This window comes from Schistocerca gregaria, chromosome 6 (assembly GCF_023897955.1).
Source record: "Schistocerca gregaria isolate iqSchGreg1 chromosome 6, iqSchGreg1.2, whole genome shotgun sequence".
Taxonomy (NCBI): domain Eukaryota; kingdom Metazoa; phylum Arthropoda; class Insecta; order Orthoptera; family Acrididae; genus Schistocerca; species Schistocerca gregaria.
In genome coordinates this window covers 183,365,162-183,380,493 of record NC_064925.1, presented here as the reverse complement: position 1 = coordinate 183,380,493, position 15,332 = coordinate 183,365,162, and the positions used below count along the sequence as shown (strand labels likewise).

The 15,332-nt window shown below is 40.0% G+C and overlaps 1 pseudogene; it reads left to right on the top strand.

Moving 5' to 3' along the window:
* The window catches only part of LOC126278794 (neural-cadherin-like), a 232,037-nt pseudogene that overhangs the window by 143,167 nt on the left and 73,538 nt on the right, over window positions 1-15,332 (top strand).

Sequence of the window (15,332 nt, the reverse complement as noted above, 5' to 3'; positions counted from 1 at the left end):
TTACTTTCGTGTAATTGTATAAGATGCATGATCTGTTTCTGTTGTGTATTTACACTCTTTGATTTTGCTTGCTTACTTTATATTAAATTTATATTACATTCCTATTAGTACATTTAAAATGATGTGTTCACTTATGTAACTACTTAAAAATGGTGGATTCTAGAACAATATCTATCCATGGACTCGTGTAATTGCTCCTACTTTTAATCAGATTGATTCATAATAAGATATAAATTGCAGTCTTTGATTAATGTTCACATGAGTAGGTGTACATCTTTTAGGTTACGTTATGTATATTTCATGTGTCTATGTTATGTCACTGTTGTCACTGTCACTCATATTATCATCAGTATTGCAGCTACTCGAATGTCCTGTGCCGGTCTGTCTTCATCTTCTGCACCTTCTGTATAGATGAGTCTATTTGTATATGTCATGTTATGCTTTTAAGATGTTGTTGGTGATTCCATTTAACTGTGTCCATATATCTGGGTCCTTAGTGCATCAGACTGTTGTTTCTGTTATGTGTTCTGTGTTATTTAATAAGTGTCTTTATCTAATGCATTTCAAAAGGAAGTGTTCTGGGAAACCAATTTCCCCGCATGTGCAATGATTGTCTTTGAGAACGTGTGAAAACACAAGAGTTCTAACATACCCATTGTTATTAAATGTGGTGGCCAAAAAAGGAACTGCACATACACATGCACAAAATAAGAATTGGCAGATAATTTAGTAAAAGATGCACTTTTATTCAAACAAGGAACATGCAGCAATTCATTAACAATTGTCCACTGTGGAACACAAGTCCATGTAACTCTGAAAGACATACAAATGAATGATTCCTAAATAGGTTCCCAAAACAGAAACAGAAATCACTGATAAACATTTTCACTAGTTAGGACAAAGGAGATAACTCACTGACAGCAACTACTTGACATTAGCACAGATTCTAAGTTCAAACACTCATATATGTCTCTGAATCCCCTAGTCCAATGAGGAGACTGTGAGGGAGAGCAAGAGATTCCAGGATGATTGCTTGGCTGCCTTTAGTGGTGCTTCAGTTTCAGTATTGTGGGACAGGCACTGTGGCTGGAACTGCTCGCTCTGGTTCTGAATGGTCACTTACCTACTGGTTTGGTGGATAAAAATGTAGATACTTGCTCTGGGCTCTCATAGACATGCGATCAGTACAGGCAAAGCAATGCCACAAATGTGGCATTACCAACACTATGGGAGGTGGCGTTGTTGCTGCATGTTACCATGGAGATATCTGTAGGCTCAGATGTCAACATACTGGTGTGTATCTGTCTGCCAATATATTTATTGACAAACTGACATATGTGCAGAGCCAGCAGTGGACCAATAGTACGGCAAGCCACTGCTCGTGGCTATATTGCAGATAGATTTTTTTCCCATGACTTCTCCCCTGTGGCAACCTCTTCATCTGAGAGTAGCACTTCCAATCTACATCCTCAAGTAGTTGCTGGATGTAATCGAATATCTGTCTTCCTCTACAGTTTTTGCTCTCTTTAGCTCCCTCTAGTACCATGAAAGTTATTCCCTGATATCTTAACAGATGTCCAATCATCCTGTCTCTACTTCTTCTCAGTGTTTTCCATATATTCCTTTCCTCATCAATTCTCCTCATTCCTTACCTTAACATTCGTCTGTAGCACCATACCTCAAATGATTCAATTCTCCTCTGTTCTAGTTTTCCTACAGTCCATGTTTCACTACCATACAATGCTGTGTTCCAAATGTAAATTCTCAGAAACTTCTTCTTCCAATTTGAGGCCTGTGTTTACACTAGTGGGCTTCTCTTGGCCAGGAATGCCCTTTTTGTGAGTGCTAGTCTGCTTTTGATGTCCTCCTTGCTCTGTCCATCATTTGTTATTTTGCTACTACATAGCAGAATTCCTTCACTTCATATACTTCATGACCATCAATCCTGATGTTAAGTTTCTCACTGTTCTCACTTCTGCTGCTTCTCATTACCTCCGTCTTCCTGTGGTTTTCAATCCAAATTCTGCACTCATTAGACTCTTCATTCCATTGAGCAGATCCTGTAATTGATCTTCATTTTCACAGACGATGGCAATGTCACCAGTGAATATTATCATTCAGATCCTTTCACCTTGAATTTGAATTCCATTTTTGAACTGTTCTTTTATTTTCATTGTTGCTTCTTTCATGTGGTGACTGGACAATGTGATGAAAGAGGACTCCCTGTCTTTTTAATCCAAGCACTTAATTCTGGGTCTTCCATGCCTATTATTCCCTGTTGGCTCTTGTCTGTATTGCTTATTAACTGTCTCTCCATGGAGCTTACACCTATTTTGCTCAGAATTTCTAATGTCTTGCACCATCTGACATTGCTGAATGCTTTTTCCAGGTCAACAAATCATATGAATGTGTCTTGATCTTTCTTTAGTCTTCCTTCCACCAGCAACCAGAACATCAGAACTGCCTGTCTGGTGCCTTTTCCATCCCTAAAGCCAAACTGATCGCCATCTATCACATCCTCAATCTTCTTTTTCATTCTTCTGTGTATTATTCTTGTCATCAATTAGGAATCATTAGCTGTTAAGCTGATTGTACAATAATTCTCGCACTTGTCAGCTCTTCCAGCCTTTGGAATGTGCAGATGATATTTTTCTGAAACTCAGATGGTATATGCTAGACTCATACATTCTGCACATCAATGTGAATAGAAATTCTTCCAATCCATATGTGGCATACAACAAACCAGTGCTTAACAGTATTGGTTAAATATAGTCTTGGTTGCAATTCTGGTTTTTTATTTTTCAATGACGCATTTCGCCTTATTTAGGCATCTTCAGGTTATCTACATAAAAAACAGAGAACAAATACATCTATTTAAGAATTGTGATCACGTTGTCCAGACTTGGATAACCTATAAGCATGTATAAACAGATCAACTATTGAAAGAACAAATACCTTAATCTGGTATTCCTTAGAAGAATCCTTTAGTCAGTGTAGCCAAAGGGTATCATCGAATATGTCAGGCCAACATCACCTTTGTTAAACTCAGTAAAAACTAGAACTATAAAATAATAAAATCATTATCTTTTCTAGATGGACATGAGAGGCACCAAGATCTGCATAACATGTTCCCGTTCACAGGAGCGAGTAACGGAGTAAGATGGGATCTCAGGTCCTAAGCATTGTGCTAAGAAATACAAAATTAAGGTATTTGTTCTTTCAATAGTTGATTTGTTTATACATGCTTATAGGTTATCCAAGTCTGCACAACGTGATCGCGATTCATAAACAGATGTATTTGTTCTCTGAAAAATAAAAAACCAAAATTGCAACCAAGACTGAACCAATACTCAATGTGAATAATCACTTTGTTGCTACTGCCCCCAATGATTTTAGATATTCTGATGGAATGTTGTCAACCCCCTTCAGCCTTATTTGTTGTTAAGTCTTCCTAAACTCTTCTAAATTCTGTTTCTAGTACTAGATCTCCCATCTCTTCTATAGTTACTCCTGTTTCTTCTTCTATCACGTCAGACATGTCTTCCCCTGCATGGTGGTCTTCAATGTACTCTTTCCACCTATTCACTCTCTCCTCTTCATTTAGCAGTGCAATTCCCACTGCACTCTTAATATTACCACCCTTGCTTTTAATTTCACTGAAGGTTGTTTTGACTTTAATATATGCTGAGTCAGTCCTTCCGACAATCATTTCTTTTTCGATTTCTTCAGATTTCTTATGCAGCCATTTTGCCTTAGCATTCTTGCAGTTCCTGTTTATTTCAGTCCTAAGCCACTTGCATTCCTGTAATCCTAATTTTCTCTGAACATTTTTGTACTTCCTTCTTTCATCAACCAACTTCTTCTGTTAGCCATGGTTTCTTTGCACGCAACTTCCTTGTACCTATGTTTTTCTTTCCAACTTCTGTGATTGATCAGAGATGTCCATTCCTCTTCAATTGAACTGCCTACTGAGCTGTTCCTTATCACAATATATAGAGCCTTAGAGAACTTCATTCATATCGCTTGATTCCTTAGTGATTCCATATTCCAGTTCTTTGCATATTGTTTCATCCTGACCAATACTTATACAGGGTGAACAGAATAATGGGAATGTTTGAATTGAGTATTGCCGGCCATGGGCAAGTGGCAGTTCTGTGGGTTTGTGACAGGTGGTGAGTAAATAGTACACCATTTCAGTAATCGTGGATTAGTGGAATGGACAACAGCATCATTAACCATGAAAATGTTTTATAAAACAATGATATTTTGGTAATGCACAGAGGGAGTTTCGACGTTTCTATGAATTAGGACATCATGATGCTGTTCCACTGAAACCCTCAATAAAATTTTGGATTAATAACTTTGAAGAGACTGGATCTGCCCTCAAGAAGAAGGACGACCCAGAAGTGTGCATTCTCCATCGAACATCAATGTTGTATGCGAGTCTGTCTTATGGAGCCCAAAACGTTCAGTTTGTAAGCAAGCAGCAGTGGTTGGAATGTCCCAGGAGAGTGTTCGCAGAATTCTCCATCTTGATTTAAAATTTCATCCATACAAACTAGAGATGGTGAAACAATCGAAGGACAAGAATTAGTGGTTATGATCAGGATTCTGTCAACAAATGATAACAAATATAAACAATGATGATGAATTTCTAAAGAAGTTATGGATGTCAGATGAGGCACATTGTTATGTGAATAAACAGAACAGGGAAACACAATAACTGTCAATGCCGATTGTTATGAGGAGATGTTATGAACTTTCATTACACCTGCATTGATGTTTCAGCAAGACAAAGCAACATTACACACTCCACGGCAATCAGTGGCATAAGTGAGAGAGTTGTTTGGCAACCGTGTGATCTCATGATTCAGTAACATTTCCTGGCCCCCTAGATCACCAGATTTATCTGTTTGTGAATTTTTTCTTGTGGGGCGACCTCTAGAGCAAAGTGTAGACGACTTGACCAAAAACCCTGGATGAGTTAAAAGAGAGAATTCAGGTTGCAATTCACAGTATCCCAGCTGAGACGTTGCAACTTTCAATGAGGAATCTCAACAGCAGATTTCACAAATGTATTCGTACAGGAGGACGCCATCTGAAGGACGTAATTTTGAAAAAATGATAAATTCTGTCAGTGTTTCATAAATAGCAAACTTGTGAGGTTCCAATTACCAGTACTATCAATGCAATTTTTTCCTTCTAGTTTTATCAGATTGCGGAAATATTCCCTTCTTTCTGTGTGGCCCTGTACTACTATTGATATTTGAAGGCCTATTTCAATAGTGGTACAAGTCCATTTTTGTTCATATTGACTTACAGAGTCATAAAGTTAAATGAGCACTGAAAAATCTGCAGTGAGATACCAGAAATATTCAAGAATATGGCTTCTTGCTAGAGATGAATCTTTCTTTCTGTTTGTTTGGCTCATTAATTTCAGAAGCATTATAGACAGAAAAGTGCAGGCAATGGACTTGTACCACTATTGAAATAAGCCCTTCATTTACAATTCATGTTTAGTATACTACTATGAGAATAACATTAAACCCTAGTAATTTATTATTATTATCATTACTATATTCAAATTTACTACTATAATATCAATGTACACCCAAGTGTGATGATGTTTGCAAAAGTCAGCAATTGAATGACTTAAGAAAGAATGACTACATGAAGAAAAATTGTAAATAAATATACAACAGAGCAGCTACTCTACAATATTATGAAAAGGATAGAATGCTGCTCACCGAATAGAGGACATGTTGAGCTGCAGACAGCCACAACAAAAAGACCCCTATACATTTAAGATTTTGGCAAAAAGGCGTCCTTCTAAAGTACATAACCACAACTGGCACATGCAGGGCTGCTAGATGGGGGGTTTGAGGAGGTAGGGGGGAATTGGAAAAGGAGAAAAGGCGAGGAGGAGAGAAGAAGACTAGTGGATGTGTCACTGGAATAAAAAGCTGTGCAGTGCTGGAGTGGGAGCAAGGAAGGGGATAGGTAGGTAAAATACAGGGACCAGCAAAAGTTGAGGGCAGGGAAGGTTACGCGAATGTAGGATATATTGCAGGGAGGTTTCCCACGTATGTATTTCAGAAAAGCTGGCTTTGGTAGGAAGGACACTCTGTGGCCAAGAGACAGACTGATCACCCAGTTGCTGAACACGCTGTCCTACATAATGTGCTTCACTTCAGTGAGTATGAACAGCCTGTGCCTTCCTACCAGCACCAGCTTTCCTGAATTCCACAGGTGAGAGCCCTCCCTGAAATGTATCCTACATTCCCGTAAACCCTGTGGCCTCAACCTTTGTTAGTCCCTATCGTTGCCCTATCTATGCACTTTCCTGCCCCCCCCCCCCCTGCAATCCCCCCTCAAACACTACCACCCCCTTGACTGCACCTGTCCCCTGCACACTCCCACAGCTAGCACTACATTCCTCCAACCCTGCCCTGCTCCTCCTCCCCCTCTCCCTCTCCAACCCATTCCAGCCTCCTCCTTACCGCACCACTGACAGATTGCTTCCCTCATCAGGTGCAGTTGCTGAATGCAGTCCTGTGTCTGTGGTCAGAGAGAGTGGTTATGTATGTGTGAGTTGTGCTTGTGGGAAAGTGTGTGTTTTTCTATTTTAGAAGAAGGACTTTTGGCTGAAAGCTTGAATGTATAGCAGCCTTTTTGTGGTACCTGTCTGTGACTCAGTGCATCCTCCATATGATGAACAGTATTCTATTCTTTTTGCAGTGTTGTCATTATTCAATCCTGGATTTCCCTTTTTTTTATTTTGCATAGCATCTACACTCATCTGCTGTATCAGAAATTGTTTCCTGTTATGTACTCATTTTGTACTGCAACTAATTCAATTCAAATCATTTTATCTGATGCACCATTTAATATTGTTTTAGTGTTATTAATAGCACAAAGATTTATTTTTGTAGATTGAAAGAAGAACTGGTCTTGACATTGTAATGGCTGGTTTAGACTACTGTTTCACTGAAAAAATAAAATGTCCAGAATTGTGTACAAATGTCATTGGAACAAACAGCAAACCACATTTGGTAGACGCTAACATAACATCACTGGTTGGAATAACAATTGTTGTCACACCAGTGTGTGATTCCACAAAAAGGATCTTCACAGCAGAAACATGTGGGAAGTATTATTGTTATAATGGTGGTCATTGTCTTCAGAAAGGCACTAGTAAACGGTAAGTTCCAAAGCTGAACTATTTCAAACTGTTGTCTTTCCTGTAGCATTTCTTGCATATATTTTTAAAAGAAATTTTGTTATATAATTGATGTAACAAGTAGGAGAAATTCTTGTAAGCTGAAAAATTGCATTCATTAAATGAACAGCACATCAGCATTACAACTTAATTCATAATTTCATGCATAATATTTTATGTCTGTTCTTATATGAACTTCGTATCTTTTATTGTTCATTTGCGTTTCATTCATAATCATAACAATGTTATATAAGAGGATTGTTTTTGCTTGTTGATCATCTGCTTTTTGTAAATATAAAAGTATGTTCTTCTGTCTAAGTCTAAGATCCATTCAGATCCAAGTGGTAGGGGTGGGAGGGGAAGGGGGTATCAGTGGGGGGGGGGGGGGGGGGTCATAATTTGCTCACCTCCCTCCCCCCAAAGCAGTAACACTATGATAACGAATTATATAAACAAATAATTATGATTATATCAAAATAATATATGTATTTTTTTATTTTTATTGTTATTAGAATTCTAGGTACTTGTGACACATTAATTATGGTGTGATGGTAAATTATATCTGGGGGATGGAATCAGACTCTGCGTCTGAACCTACTAAGATGCGGCAGTTATTTATGTGATAGACATATGTACTACCATTTTATTTAGCTCCTTTTTGCATTACTGTACTGGACCTGTTTAGTTACAACAGGCTTGGAATAAACTTTCTTTACAAAGTATGTAAATGCTAAGATAATCATCTGGCTATGAACGTTCATGCTCAGTTTCTGTTCCATTCCATCTTTATTTGTCCCTTAAATCATGTCCATACAATGTTTGGACATATTATGTAGAAAGCCTTTCACCTTTCCAGAAGGCCATAGCTTGCAAATAATTAATGACATAAATTGTATATACTTTTCGGCTCTGAGTACTCAAACAGTGCCCAAACTATTGACCTGTTACTTCAGGCTGGCTTTGCACGACAGGCCAATGCTTGGCAATATATGTTTAACTGCAGAAACATCTTTTGATGTATTGCATGTTAAAACAAATTGTAGTGGCTGTAGGTAAAATTAACTTGATTACTTCACCAGGTACAGCCACATTCCAATTTTATGTTTCTTGACCTACAATGCAAGCAGGAAAGTTATTCCAGTGTTGTTGTTGCTGTTGTTGTTTTTGTCATTTTAGTCATTGCTTGGTCTCTTTTAGAGGGATATTGAACAAGTTATTGCAGTTACAGTTTAGTGCTAGATCTGTAGAAGGGTCAGACTGACTATTTTGAGATTTTTTCCATCGAAAGTGACAACATTTTTCATATTTTTTTTATTATCAGAAATTTCACTTATAACACACACACACACACACACACACACACACACAAATACCACACAACACACACTCTACAAAATACGTACTTGTAGTTGTACTCACTGAGTTTATTTCTGACTGTAGAGTCAGAACTGTAGCAGTGGTCACCTTGGACACATAGTTTCTTTATGAATCTGTCTATGCTAGCTGAGAGTATTGCAAATGCTCTGTTGCATTGCACAGCCCTGTGAGGTGGTGCTACAATAAATCCCGAAGTCTCTGAGCTGATCATTGCATTTCATTGACATTCATTCCCTGCTTTACATTCCAAGGCATAACATGACTGTTAATGAACAGCTCCTTCCCACTAAGGTCAGGCACAGATTAACTCCACACACAGCTGATAAACCAGATAAACTTGGCATCAAAGTTTGGTTAGCAGTTGGCCTAGACACCAAATGTCAGTGCAATGAATTTCCATATCTGAGGAGGATAACCATCTACTAGAGAATCAAACCGTTTCTGATTACAGTGTTGTGAAACTTATGACTGTATTCCATAGAACTGGAAGGAATGTAGCAACAGTATAGTGAACTGTTTGGGAAAAGAGATTCCAATATCAGCAACAATGCCAAAACAACTGTGATGAAGCTTGGGGATACAAACCCAGCTACCAAGGCAATAAAAAAATCCTCATTTTCAGAATGCTTCATTTAAGTGTAGCAATTTGTAATGATTTTAAACAATAGGCTGTTATAGTAAAACAGGATATGGAGTGGATATTGGATGAGATTGCTTGAATATATTCAGTAAAAAAGAAGAAGAAGAAGAAGAAAAGGAGGAGGAGGAGGAGAAGAAGAAGAAACAGCTTCACAGAGATGGTCAATAAATACATAATTTTTATAGTATATTGGACTTCATCAGAAGAAATGCGTGCATTCTTTACAGAATAGAGAGAAAGTCATCAGCTCTAAGCAGGCTGAAGCAGTTGGGAAGAGGGCGTAGCATCATGAACCCTCAAGTAATAAATGTAGACAGAGGTGCAGAATGTCAGAATGCAAGAATGAGATGTGTGTAACAACACCTGTGTGTGGTGTTGATGATCATGATGAGGTCCCATACTCCGAGGAGCTTAGGGGACAATGCGGGAGACCCGCACCGCTGACTAGGTAGGTTCCTAGTGGGGATGGTTTGCCATTGCCATCCTCTGACCGTAATGGGGATGAATGATGATGATAAAGATGACACAACAACACCCAGTCATCTCGAGGCTGGGAAAATCCCTGACCCTGACAGGAATTGAACCCGAGACCCTGTGAGCGGAAAGCAAGAACGCTATCGCAAGACCATGAGCTGTGGGTGGTAAACATGCAAGAATACTCAAACAAATCCATGGTTTGTGTTCAGGAAACATTATTTTACAAAAACACAATTTTACTTTCTGTTGTTCTGTTATCCCAAAATGAAGCCAACCACCAATACAAATTAGATCTGCAAATGAAAATAATGTATGCCTTAATTTTGAATGTTCTTTCCATTTTGTATGTTTTTAACTTTTTAAATTAACAATATGATAAAACTGAAAAATTGGTAGCTCTGCCATTGTGGTTAATTTGAATATTGGTGTAATTTTAGGCATATAAAAAGTAATGCAGGTGTAATGTTGTTGAACAAAACATACTGATAATTTGTTTATACGGTGTAACAGTCTTGCTCTTTCCTCCACCAAGTAATAAATGAGTTATACTTTTAGATACTTTTTCGTGAGATAAAGTAGCAAAAATTTTGATTTCAGACAATGGAAAATCCAGGATGGATTGTAAAACTATTATGATAAAGAAAGTTGCTACTTGCCAGATAGCAGAGATCCTAAAACGCAGATAGGCACAACAAAAGGATTGCCGCAAACTAGCTTCTGGCCAGTGTGGTCTTCATCAAAAATAGCAGACACACACACACACACACACACACACACACACACACACACACACACACACACACACACATATCACTGCAGTCTCAGGCAACTGATGCCACACTGAGTTACATTTGTGTAAGTTTGTGTGTGTGTGTGTGTGTGTGTGTGTGTGTGTGTGTGTGTGTGTGTGTGTCACCTATTTTTGATTTGTGAAAGCCTTTTCATTGTGGCTATCTGGGATTCAGCATCTTCGCTATATGGTGAGTAAAAAAAGCTTTCCTTCTTGTGGGTTAAGCATTCTTGTGGTTGATGCTAATATTTTCCTACATCCACATCCATACTCTGCAAACTACTGTGAAATTCATGGCAGAAAGTTCTTCCTATTGTGCCAGTTGTCTGGGCTTCTTCCTATTACATTCACCTATGGGATGCAAGAACAATTGCAATTTGAATGCCTCTTGTCCTTGTGAGCCCTGTGGGAGTGATATGTAGGAGATCATAGTATATTCATAAAATCATTATTTAAAGCTGGTTCTTTAAACTTTGTTAGTAGGCTTTCTTGGTATAGTATCTTCAGTATCTCCATGCAACTCCCCTGTTTGTCAAACAAACTTATGATCTTCAGTCTACTGTTCTTTGCATACTATCAAAAGGTCTTGTTAATTGTATCTGGTGCAGGTCCTTCACCTCTTATCAATAGTGTAGATTGGGCCAATGCGTGTTTTGTATCCAACTTTTGTGTTCACTGCTTGCATTCCCCTATACCAATGAACTGAAATCTGCCACCTGCTTTACCTGTGACTGTGTCTATGTGATTATTCCACTTCACATCCCTACAAAATGTTAACCTAGATTTTAGTTTGAGTTGACCAATTTCAGTTGGGACTCATTTATGTTGTAGTCATAGTATACCTCTCCATGTTTTCATTTTATGCAATGCACAAGTTCACATTTCTGAACATTTAAAGCAACTTGCCAATATTTGTATCACTTTAGAATCTTATCCAGTTTCAGTCAAATATTTGTGCAGCTTTTTTTTAAAACAGTACTTCATTACAGACATCAGCATCATCTGCGAAACTGATATTAATACTGTCTGCTAGGTCACTAATGTACAGTATGAACAGCAAGGTCCCAATAGTCTTCCCTGGAGCACATATGAAGTTACTTCTATATCTGCCATTAACTCTTTTGCCTCCCCTCCCCCCTCCCCTCCCCCTCTCCCCACCCTCCTGAATTTAGAAACATATAAAGCAGCAAAGTTTAATTAAATTTTGGATTTATTAACAATTTTTATGCAATTACTGTTTGTGTAATGTAGATTATAAGTCTTCAGCTATCAAAACCATGAATTGCAGAGTGAGATAGTCACTAAAAAGTATTTTGCACTTAACTTATTTATTGTTGTTTGTTGTAAGTTCTTATTTCTCTTTGCACAGTCATTGTAGGTTAATGATTCCTTCATCCTGGAGCTGCAAAGAGGTATCTGGGTTCTGTTTATCCATGCACCAAATCAGTAATACCATGAAGCAGGAACGCGTATCCTCCTCAAAATTATTTTATTCCATATTCTGCAGTTTTCACAAATTAAAACACTTCTTGACAAGATCTGTCAACTTCCTACCATTACATCTCACAACAGAACTGCTTTACAACTACATCAAACTGCATTCCACCAAAATATAACACAATACAAGTGAATCAGACCAGAGATGTGCAGTGTTTTTCACAATTCATGTTACACACTTCTAGAAGTTTTAGAGGGAATTAGTAGATCAAGTTTTACATAGGAACCCATGTCTGGAAATGTCATCTGATGATGCTACAAAGCATCAAAGTAGTAGGTGCTGGTGCCTGTAAATATATGTATATACAAGGTGGTTCCATAATGATGTTACAAACTTTCAAGGGTGATGGAGATAGATTAATGTAACAATTTGGGGTAAGGGTCCCAGTGTCAGAAACAAACAAGTCGAAAGTTACAATCAAAAGTCATTCTGATACCTCTGACAGTGGAATACAAGTACTGGTACTGTTGTTGCTAGGAATGTAGGATATGCAACTTTCTGAGGTTGGAGTGTGGACCAAGACAAGAAAATATGTCTAGTAAACATAGGCTCTAAAATGCATACCTGAGAAGCTGTAAGCACTTGTTCATCTCCTCTATTGAAAAACTGCTCATAGATCTTAAGGTATGCATTTTAGAGCGTATGTTTACTAGACATTTTTGTTCTTGTTTTCGTCCATACTACCACCTCTGAAAGCTGTGTACACTACATTCATGCCAAAACAGTACTGGTACACACTATCAGAGGCATCAGAATAATTTCCTCTTGTAACTTCAAACGTATTTGTTTCTGAACTGGTGACCCTTACCTCAGATTGATGCCTTTATCTGTCTCCATCATCCTCAAAGTTTGTAACATCATCATGGAATCACTTTGTATACACTTACATTTACAGGCACCAGTGCCTATAACTTTGATGCTCTGTAATTTCTGGACATGGGTTCCTATGTAATACTTAGTCTACTAAGACCCCTCTCCAACTTCTAAAAAAGCATAGCATGAATTGTGTGGCACCCTGTATATCAATTTCAGTACAAAGATAAATAAAGATGATGTAACTTACCAAACGAAAGTGTTGGTATGTTGATAGACACACAAATAAACACAAACACACACGCACAATTCAAGCTTTCACAAGCCATGGTTGCTTCATCAGGAAAGAGGAAAGGAGAGGGAAAGACAAAAGGATGTAGGTTTTAAGGGAGAGGGTAAGGAGTCATTCCAATCCTGAGAGCAGAAAGACTTACCTTCGGGGGAAAAAGGACAGGTATACACTCACACACACTCACATATCCATCCGCCCATCTACAGACACAAGCAGACATTTGTAAAGGCAAAGAGTTTGGGCAGAGATGTCAGTTGAGGTGGAAGTACAGAGGCAAAGATGTTGTTGAATGACAGGTGAGGTATGAGTGCCAGCAACTTGAAATTAACAGAGGTTGAGGCCTGGTGGGTAACGGGAAGAGAGGATATACTGAAGGGCAAGTTCCCATCTCCGTAGTTCTGATAGGTTGGTGTTAGTGGGAAGTATCCAAATGACCCGTACGGTGTAACACTGTGTCAAGATGTGCTGGCCATGCACCAAGGCATATTTAGCCACAGGGTGATCCTCATTACCAACAAACACTGTCTGCCTGTGTCCATTCATGCGAATGGACAGTTTGTTGCTGGTCATTCCCACATAGAAAGCTTCACAGTGTAGGCAGGTCAGTTTGTAAATCATGTGGGTGCTTTCACACGTGGCTCTGTCTTTGATCGTGTACACCTTCCGGGTTACAGGACTGGAGTAGGTGGTGGTGGGAGGGTGCATGGGACAGGTTATACACCGGGGGTGTTTACAAGGGTAGGAGCAAGAGAGTAGGGAAGGTGGTTTGGGGATTTCATAGGGACGAACCAAGAGGTTACGAAGGTTAGGTGGATGGCGGAAAGACACACTTGGTGGAGTGGGGAGGATTTCATGAAGGATGGATCTCATTTCAGGGCAGGATTTGAGGAAGTCATATCCCTACTGGAGAGCCACATTTAGAGTCTGATCCAGTCCCGGAAAGCATCTTGTCACAAGTGGGGCACTTTTGGGGTTCTTCTGTGGGATGTTCTGGGTTTGAGGGGATGAGGAAGTGGCTCTGGTTATTTGCTTCTGTACTAGGTCGGAAGGGTAGTTGCGGTATGCGAAAGCTGTTTTCAGGTTGTTGGTGTAATGGTTCAGGGATTCCGGACTGGAGGAGATTTGTTTGCCACGAAGACCTAGGCTGTAGGGAAGGGACCATTTGATATGGAATGGGTGGCAGCTGTCATAATGGAGGTACTGTTGTTTGTCGGTGGGTTTGATGTGGATGGATGTGTGAAGCTGGCCATTGAACAGATGGAGGTCAATGTCAAGGAAAGTGGCATGGGTTCTGGAGTAGGGCCAGATGAATCTGATGGAACCAAAGGAGTTGAGGTTGGAGAGGAAATTCTGGAGTTCTTCTTCACTGTGAGTCCAGATCATGAAGATGTCATTGTTATAACCTTTAATCACAATAATTGCGTGGATTTTCACACTCTCTCTTAGAAACAATAGCTGATCACATGATTACAACTCAGTCTCTCGTATTCGACTGCTGTGCCGTGACATGCGGCCGGTGCCGTTCGTAGCTAGGTGGCGCTCCCGCGCTCATCTGATTTGCGGAGCGCCTCTATCGCCGTTTGTGCGTACTGTCGTGGCGGCACTGTTAAATGTCGTGGCACTATCACAACACTTTTCCCCCCTTGAAAAAAATAAACACTCACTTCCTTGGAGACATGGACAGCGCAGAGACATCCATGGCCTCTTGTGAGGCCCCGAGGAGATCCCGCGCAGAGACACGGGAGTATGGTCGAAAATGTCCAGGACGGAAGCTCGTGCGAGGAACGTGCCTCCTGGATGAGATGATGGGTGAAAACTCCGGAGCAGCATCCATAGGTGTCATTGACCTGGGAGTGTGCTCCAGCGAGATGGGTCCCGGAGAAGGCGGCGTCGCGACTGGGGCCGGTTCCGGAGTACTTGGAAGCGGCAGCGACGGCGGCTGCATCAACACGGACGGTAGATCGGCAGCAGTGACAGGACTGGCGTCTCGAGCTGGTGGAGGCGAAGGATGGGGCGGTGGCACAGGCGTGGCCACCACTCGTGGGCGCATCTGGTCGTAATGGCGAACAACCGTGCCGTCGCCCGTACGGATTTCACAAAGCCGGCGGCCACGAAGAGCCTTGACCACCCCTGGAATCCATTTAGGGCGAGATCCATACCCTCGTGCCCACACGTCGGCGCCCACCGAGTATTTTCCCGCACTAGGGGACACAGTACAAGGCCTGA